Source organism: Neomonachus schauinslandi, chromosome X, assembly GCF_002201575.2.
Source record: "Neomonachus schauinslandi chromosome X, ASM220157v2, whole genome shotgun sequence".
Lineage (NCBI taxonomy): Eukaryota > Metazoa > Chordata > Mammalia > Carnivora > Phocidae > Neomonachus > Neomonachus schauinslandi.
In genome coordinates, this window is record NC_058419.1 from 48,575,011 (window position 1) to 48,584,640 (window position 9,630).

General features: G+C 38.1%; 1 pseudogene; it reads left to right on the forward strand.

Annotated features, from left to right (window-relative positions):
* Nucleotides 1–722: 722 nt before the first annotated feature.
* Nucleotides 723–9,630, forward strand: part of LOC110571990 — a 21,658-nt pseudogene continuing 12,750 nt past the window's right edge.

Sequence of the window (9,630 nt, forward strand, 5' to 3'; positions counted from 1 at the left end):
TATGACAGCAGAATATGTATACATCCAACATGCTAGTTAAGGTTGAGGGACCAGCCCTGGGGACCAGCCAGATGAAGGGGAAGAAAGAGTGTGTTCCAGGCAGAAGGGACAACATGTACCAAAGCTAGGAGATGAGAGAGAGAATGACACATTCAGAGAACATTAGGAAGTTCAGTATGGCCAAAACAGTGAAGGAGGAGTAGGAGGGGATGGGGCTCTGGAAGGCCTTGCCTGCCCATAAAGTTGTCTGGACCTTATCCCCAGTGCGGTGGGAAGCCAGGCATTGAGGTATTTTAGTCAGATGTGAAGGAACTCAGATTTGAGGGAGATCACTTTGGCTGCAGAGCGTGATGGAGCCACTCTCACCCCCACCCTCTAGTGTGGGTAGACCAGTTTAGGAGGCTGTTGCCATCATCCAGGAGAGCGATGATTGGGCAAGGTTGGCAGCAGTGACAACCAGGAGGTGTGAAGTGATGAGAGACAGTGCAGAGGTAAATGGATGGGATATGGGGGTGAAGTGGAGGAGGGAGTCTGGCTTGGGCAATGGGGTGGGTTGTTGGTGTCCTTCACTGAGAGTGAGACCCCTTGGAGGAGGAGAGGGGGAGGAAGGGGAAGAAGAGGAACAGTTGGAGGAGGAGGAAGAGGAGCTCAGGTTGAGAAGAGTTGAATTTTAGGAGCCGGTGAGTTGTCCAAATGAAGCTCTTCACTGGCCAGTTGATCGCATGGATCTGGATTTTGGGTGCAAGATAAAAGATGTGGGTGTCATCAGCCTACAGACCCCGAGTGTGAATCAGCTGGCTAGAGGAAGCGAGATCATGGAAATGGAGAAAGGAAATGGAAACAGAGGAAAACCAGAGGCTCAGACAGCAGAGGCCAAATGTATATCACATGGTGTGGAAAAGGAGAACATCTGTGACATCCCAAGTCAATATCATTTCTTTCCTTACCGCTTTGGTTTCCTATTTACTGTGGGTCTGTGTTTCTGGAGGTAGGGTGGGCTGGTTGGGGTGTGTCATACTTTCACACTCCTTGTATTCTTGGGACCTTTGAGGGCTCTTGGTGTTCTTCCTCTTTTGAGCAAGGCAGTTGCCTTTTCCTTTTTTCCTCCCTCTTTTGGGGTTTGTGCAATTCTGTCTGCCAGAGCCTGCTGGTGGGGTCTTCCTAGACATGTACATTAAGATGCAGCATAATCTAGTGGTGAAGAGCGTGGATTTGGTGTCAGAGTCCTGATGGTTGTCATGGTAACCCCGTCATTAACATGGCTAATAAGTAATGCTTGAGAAGCAGGCCATTGCCAGGGTCTTGGGAATCCTTGTTTAGTCCACAGCTTTATAGACTCAATTGATTTTCTGTAATTAGTGTAACTCATTTTATCCTTGAAAGCACTGAATTATGCCTTTTAATAATAAAAAAATGATGCATAAAGAGAGAAAAGTAAAATGAATTATGGGAAAAAATTTCAACATACAATAATTTTAGCAATAAGATAGTAGTGACATTCACAGGGACTCAAGGAGCTGGTTATATCATCTGACTCTCATTCCAATGTCTTGTCCATCAGACCATGATTGTGCTTTGTGGACCTATAGTATCTTAATATTCTGGGGTTTAATGACAACACTGACATCTAGTTCATGTACATCTCCTAAAGGAAACAGGAAGTAACCCTGTACTAATGATATATGTGAATTGGGAAATATTTAGAAAATACAAATGAGTGTTGCTTGAAGTCTAGAGTCAGAACCGCAGCGTGAATGGGAATGCTGCGAGGGAAGGTAAGAAGGAAGGAGTAAAGGGAAGAGGGACTGCTACTTTAACCTCCAGACTGAGCTTTCCAGAAGTTTGCATAGCATAAGAAATACATCAAGGACAGGCAGCCTCGACTGAGATTTTCTCGGCTGACTTGCCTCTAGTCTATGGTGTCCGTTTCTCCTCCTTCCCGTCCTTCTCTTCCCCCTCCCTTGTCCTTCTCCCCACCCTCCTCCCCCTTCTTTCTCCTCCTCTTTTCCTCGTCAGCCTGCTCCTCCTACAACACACACAAAGCAGAGTGGGTACAACCACCAAGGTCCGTTCAGAGAAGGCAGGGAGCCATCTCAGTCTTATGGAATCTTCCATTCTCAACTAAAGAGAATGTGTGTGTATGTGCACACGCACAGACACACATTCAGGGTTTAAAGAAAAAACAGGATCTTGTTTGCAGCTTTTTTTATTGTAAAAGTTGTACTTGCTCATTGAGAAAAGCATGTAGGATTTACTAGAGATAAAATAGGATCACTTTTGCAGAACATGTAGGATTTACTAGAGATAAAATAGGATCACGTTTGCAGCTTTTTTCTGTTTATAGAAGTTATATTTGCTCATTGAGAAAAACCTGTAGGATTCAGAAAAGATAAAATATAACTTATCTAGAAACCTGTAATTTAGATGTTCAGTTGTGTTTCTGTAGGTTTGTTCATAGTTAAAAAAATTTTTTTTACAAAGGATTAAGAATTTATTTTTGCAGTTCAAAGGCGGCTCTACAATTCTGCAGGATTATTAATTAGCACTCCTTACTTTAAATTTTCTATGCACAAATATATATGTACATACAATTTTAATTTTAAATTACATTTACATTTTAAATTTAGCCATGTGTTGTGAATATCTTTCAATGTCAGTAAATATATTTGTACCTCATTTTGTAAAAATGTGTAAAACAAATTCTTTTCATGTTTCAAATTTTAATCTCTATTTTTCTTATTTCAAAGGTAAAACATCCTTGTAAAAATCAAGCAAAATAGAAATGTATAACATAGGTAATAAAATTGTCTTTGCATCTCCTTCACCTGTCAAATCTGTGGGAATATTCTCTATTTATAGCTTGGAAAACATTCCTTCAGAAGAGTTTTCTTTAGGGACACACACATATATTCCACTGCAAAAATGAGACCATACTAAAACATATTATTCTACGTATATCTTCTAATTCTATCACATGCCTACAGTGTTTGCAGGTTGCTCTTTTTACTTAGCAATGAATTGTGAACGTATTTCAGGTCAATAAATATATTTTTACATCATTTTTTGAATCACTCATTATTCAAGATTTCTTTCTTAGTTAAAATTTTTGACTAAGATTTTTCTTCTGATTACAAACTATATATGCTTGCTATAAAAATTCAAATGATGCAAAATTATATAAATTAGGAAGTAGAATTTTCCTGTATCTCTCCCCTCCCTTATCAAGCTAGCTCTTGGTGTCTATTCTTCCTGTTATTTTCTTTGCAAAATACTAATCTCTCATTCTCCCTCTCTCATTCTGTGTGTGTGTGTGTGTATGTGCAAAAAATGGGATCATATAGGGTATATTGTGTAGCAACTTGCTTTTTTTCTTAACAATATATATTAGATATCTTTCCATGACAGTACATATAGTTCCACCTAATTTCCTTTAATCCAGTTAGAGGATTCCATTGTATGAATGTACAATTTTTAATTTAACCAATCAGCTATATATGTGTTTTAGGTCCTTTAAAAGTTGTTCACTGTTACAAATTGTGCTGAGTGGATATTTTTCACATATATCTTTACTTAAGTGTTCCCATTATTTTTGTGTGATAAATTTTTATGAGTGAAACTGTTGTCTCAAAGAACATGCACACTTTATTTATTTATTCATTATCAATGTTGTTTCAAATCAATAATTTTAATGATTACATAAATTCTCAGATTTTTTTGAATAATCTGTTTATTTGTATAGACACACACATATATGCTTATTTAAATATTATAACCATTAAGTACAAAATCGGAAGTGATAATTATCCTATCAGTCAAAAATAAGCATCACTAACACTGATAATATACCATTCATCAGTATATGCATATACACAGGGAGGAGAGATATAGTGTAGGTAATAATTTTATAAATATTGGTTATTACTATGTGTGGATATTTAAACAAAATTTTGAATTTTATCTGATTTAGCTAAAGTTTAATTGAAATGAATCCATAAACTATATTGAACTTTAGGTATATATCATTATATCTTATTTTTTTTCCTCTGAAAGATTTCACCAAGGTTAAGAATACAGTTAAAAAAAAATTTTTTTTTTAAGATTTTATTTATTTGCGAGAGAGACAATGAGAGACAGAGAGCATGAGAGGGAGGAGGGTCAGAGGGAGAAGCAGACTCCCTGCTGAGCAGGAAGCCCCATGTGGGACTCGATCCCGGGACTCCAGGATCATGACCTGAGCCGAAGGCAGTCGCTTAACCAACTGAGCCACCCAGGCGCCCAAGAATACAGTTTAAAGTCTTTATTTTTAACTATGTATTTTTGATTTTAGCAACAGTTGAACTCTTGCTATAGAAATAATCTCATGTCTAATATGTATTACTTAAAATTTTAATTTGTCAATATTTATGCCATCTATTTTCCTCATATTTAGAAGGAGCATGCACATTTTAAATTTGTCTTCAAAAGCATGAAGCAATTTATCATTCCACCAAAGGTGTAGAGAATGACAATTTTCCACACCCTCTGCAACACTGTATTTCATCAAGATATTTAAAGAAATGTTTGTCCCCTAACCCCATCAAAATTACACATGTAAATCCTAGGTTTTTAAGAACAGAAGCTGACCATTGTTCTTATTGGTAGTGTTGCTGATAGTAGTGGTATATTTGTGTTTCTGCTTATTTTTGCAACTGCCTAGAACTCTTTTTTCTTTTGCATTGTCTTTGCTGCTCTTCCTGCGTGGTAATTACTTTTCTAAATTCATGTCTATGCTCAAATATTGAAACCAGGGATTTATAGAGACGAGCATTATTGCAACTTTATCCTTATGCATATTCTGAGCTATTTTTTTTTTTTAAGTAAGCTCCACGGGCGTGGAGCCCAGTGCTGGGCTTGAACTCACTACCCTGAGATCAAGACCTGAGCTAAGGTCAAGAGTCGGTGGCTTATGAGATGTCCCTCAATGGATGACTGGGTAAAGAAGATGTGGCTCATATATACAATGGAATATTACTCAGCCATCAGAAAGGATGAATATCTACCATTTACATCGACATGGATGGAACTGGAGGGTATTATGCTAAGTGAAATAAGTCAATCAGAGAAACACAATTATCATATGGTTTCACTCCCATGTGGAATATAAGAAACAGCATGGAGGATCATAGGGGAAGGGAGGGAAAACTGAATGGGAAGTCATCAGAGAGATGAAAAACCATGAGAGACTCTTAACTACAGGAAACAAACTGAGGGTTGCTGAAAGGGAGGTGGGTGGGAGGATGGGGTAACTGGGTGATGGGAATTAAAGAGGGCAATGATATGATGAGTACTGGGTGTTATATTCATCTAATGAATCATTGAACATTACATCAAAAACTAATTGGCTAATTGAATTTAAATAAAAAAATAAAATACAAAAAATAAAAAAAAGAGTCGGTGGCTTAACTGACCGAGCCATCCAGGCACCCCTGAACTATTTTTTTAGGACGAACTCCTCAACATAGGATTGATTGCTGGATGAAAGGGGATAAGTATATTATAGAGCCCAAAGTTTTACTTATATGCATGTAACTCCCAAGTTTATCTCTTGTCCAGACTCCTCTAAGTTTTAGACCTGATAATAAGCAACCTGTTTTTCACCTTAACATTTCAAACTCAAGATGTCCAAAACTAAACTCATCATTTCTGTTCTTGCCCATCCTCCAGCATGGTCCTCCTTTATCTTTCTTAATCTCAGTGAATGGCAGGCAATTTTATTCATTTTGAAAAGCCAGAAACTTTGGCTTTTATCTCTCTAGCACTTTCATTTCCAGTCTATCCCAGTCCTAATGATTCTATCTCCTAAATATATTTAAATCTGCTTGCTTCTCTCCAAATCCATTGCTACCATACTAGTCCAAAATAACATCTTTTCTTAGCCAAACTACTATAAAGTCCTCTTAAATGATTTTCTTTATCCATTTTTTTCAGAGTAAATGTCATTTATTTATTTGTATATTTTAAAAGATTTATTTGTTTGAGAGAGAGAGGGAGAGACCACACGCGAGCATGGGGAGGGGCAGAGGGAGAGGAAGAGAGAATCTCAAGCAGACTCCCTGCTGAGCAGGGAGCCCATCTTGGGGCTCCATCTCAGGACCCTAAGATCATGACCTGAGCCAAAATCAAGAGTCAGAAGCTTTAGTGACTGAGCCACCCAGACACCCTGGAGTAAGTGGCATTTATTACATGAACTTCCAGGAATATGAAACATCAGGCAAATTATATCGCCATCCACATAGAAACACTGAATTTCCCCATCTCACACTGTTTTTAATATTTAGCCTTGTTTTATTAAAATACACAAAAGACACTAACTTTCACTCTTTGAAACCAGATGCCACTAATAAGCAAAGTGTCAGAGTGAACAAACAAAAAACCTGAACACTGTAATATCACCATTCTTTTTTTTTTTTTTTTTAAGATTTTACTTATTTATTTGTTAGAGAGAGAGAGCACAAGCAGGGAAAGCTGCAGGCAGAGAGAGAAGCAGGCTCCCCACGGAGCAAGGAGTGAGATCATATGATAATTGCCTTTCTCTGATGGACTTATTTTGCTTAGCATAATACCCTCTAGTTCCATCCACATCATTGCAAATGTTAAGATTTCATTCAGTCTTCTTAGGACTGCCTTTGCTGTATCCCAAAGATTTTGAACAGTTGTGTTTTCATTTTCATTTGTTTCCATGAATTTTTTAAATTCTTCTTTAATTTCCTGGTGACCCCTTGATTCTTTAGTAGGATGCTCTTTAGCCTCCATGTATTTGAGTTCTTTCCAACTTTCCTCTTGTGATTGAGTTCTAGTTTCAAAGCATTGTGGTCTGAAAATATGCAGGGAATGATCCGTACTGGTTGAGACCTGATTTGTGACCTAGGATGTGATCTATTCTGGAGAATGTTCTATGGGCACTAGAGAAGAATGTGTATGCTGTTGCTTTGGGATGGAATGTTCTGAATATATCTGTGAAGTCCATTTGGTCCAGTGTGTCATTTAAAGTCTTTATTTCCTTGTTGATCTTTTGCTTAGATGATCTGTCCATTTCTGTGAGGGGGGTGTTAAAATCCCCCACTATTATTGTATTGTTGTCGATGTGTTTCTTTGCGTTTGTTATTAATTGCCTTATATCTTTGGCTGCTCCCATGTTAGGGGCATAGATATTTACAATTGTTAGATCTTCTTGTTGGATAGACCCTTTAAGTAGAATATAGTGTCCTTCCTCATCTCTTATTATAGTCTTTGGTTTAAAATCTAATTTGTCTGATATAAGGATTGCCACCCCAGCTTTCTTTTGGTGTCCATTAGCATGGTAAATGGTTTTCCACCTCTTCACTTTCAATCTGGCGGTGTCTTTGGGTCTAAAATGAGTCTCTTGCAGACAGCATATGGATGGGTCTTGTTTTTTAATCCAATCTGATAGCCAGTGTCTTTTGATTGGGGCATTTAGCTCATTTACCTTCAGGGTAACTATTGAAAGGTATGAATTGTATTGCCTGTAAGGTGACTGTTACTGTATATTGTTTGTGTTCCTTTCTGGTCTATGTTGCTTTTAGGCTCTCTCTTTGCTTAGAGGACCCCTTTCAAGATTTCCTGTAGGGCTGGTTTTGTGTTTGCAAATTCCTTTAGTTTTTGTTTGTCCTGGAAGCTTTTTATCTCTCCATTTTCAATGACAGCCTAGCTGGATATAGTATTCTTGGCTGCATATTTTTCTCATTTAGTGCTCTGAATATATCCTGCCAGTCCTTTCTGGCCTGCCAGGTCTCTGTGGTTAAGTCTGTTGCAAATCTAATGTTTCTACCATTGTAGGTTACAGATCTCTTCTCCCAAGCTGCTTTCAGGATTTTCTCTTTGTCTCTGAGACTCGTAAGTTTTACTATTAGATGTTGGGGTGTTGACCTATTTTTATTGATTTTGAGAGGGGTTCTCTGTGCTTCCTGGATTTTGATGCCTGTTTCCTTCCCCAAATTAAGGAAGTTCTCTGCTATAATTTGCTCCAATATACCTTCTGCCCCCCTCTCTCTTTCTTCTTCTTCTGGGATCCCAAATATTCTAATGTTGTTTCGTCTTATGGTATCGCTTATCTCTTGAATTCTGCCCTCGTGATCCAGTAGTTGTTTATCTCTCTTTTTCTCAGCTTCTTTATTTTCCATCATTTGGTCTTCTATATCACTAATTCTCTCTTCTGCCTCATTTATCCTAGCAGTTAGAGCCTCCATTTTTGATTGCACCTCATTAATAGCCTTTTTGATTTTGACTTAGTTAGATTTTAGTTCTTTTATTTCTCCAGAAAGGGTTTCTCTAATAACTTCCATGTTTTTTTCAAGCCCAGCTAGTATCTTTAAAAATCATCATTTTGAACTCTAGTTGCGACATCTTACTAATGTCCATATTGATTAGGTTCCTGGCAGTCAGTACTGCCTCTTGTTCTTTTTGTTGAGGTGTTTTTTTCCATCTTGTCATTTTGTCCGGAGGAGAATAGGTGAATGAGAGAACAAAATGCTAACAGGGTAACAACCTCCCCAGAAAATATACACTAAACAAATCGAAAAGACCTGAAACCGGGGGAAAAGAAAGGGAAAGAAAGAAAAAAGAAAAAGAAAAAAAAAAAGAAAAAGATAAAAACAAACAAAAACAAAACAAAACAATAAAAAACAGAATATGATCAAATATGATCAGGCTGGTGCATAGATCAGTGCCACACACCAGATTTTGGGTGTATTTTGGTCTGTTAGAAGAAAGTGCCTCCCAAAATTTTAAAGAAATAAAAACTTATATATGTACAAAAATAAGGGTTAATATGATGAAGGGATGGAATATGACTGTAAAGATGAAAATTATAAAGGATTTTATAAAAGGAATTGATAAGATAAGAAGTTGGTTGAAAAAAGAAAGAAGAGGATTTAAAAAAAAAAGGGAGAGAATGTGATTAGGCAGGAGACTTGAACAAAGTTTTAAAGAGAGAACAACTTATATATATATGCCAAAAATAAGGGTAACTACTATGAAGGGATAGAATATGACTCTAAAAATGAATAAAAAATATTTTTTTAAAAAAGGGATTGATAAGATGTTGGTTGAAAAAGGGAAAAAGAAAAACTAAAAAAAAGACAGTTAAAAAAACTTAACTTTGAAAGACTAAAGAATCATGGTAAAAAAGCCATGAATTCTATGTGCAGTGTTCCCCTAGCGCTGGAGTTCTGCTGTTCTCATTGATCGGTAAACTTGGTCTTGGCCAGCGGTTCTTGCTGATCTTCTGGGGGAGGGGTCTGTTGCCACGGTTCCCAAAAGTCTTTGCCGGAGGCGGAATTGCCCCGCCCTTGCCGGTTGGGGCTAAGTGATCTGCTCAGGTTTGCTCTCGGGAGCTTTTGTTCCCTGCAAGCTTTCCGTCCAGCTTTGGAGGATGAGAGTGAAAACTGCGGCCTCCCAATATCCACCCCAGAGGAGCCGAGAACTCAGGGCCCCACTCCTCAGTGCACCCCCAGAGAAAAGCAGTCAGTCACTTCCATCTCTGACCGCACTCTGCGCTCACCCGGCCTGTGACCTCGCGTTTCTATCTCTGGCACCCGACCCCGTGCGGAGTCTCCAAACCCAGCAGATCCC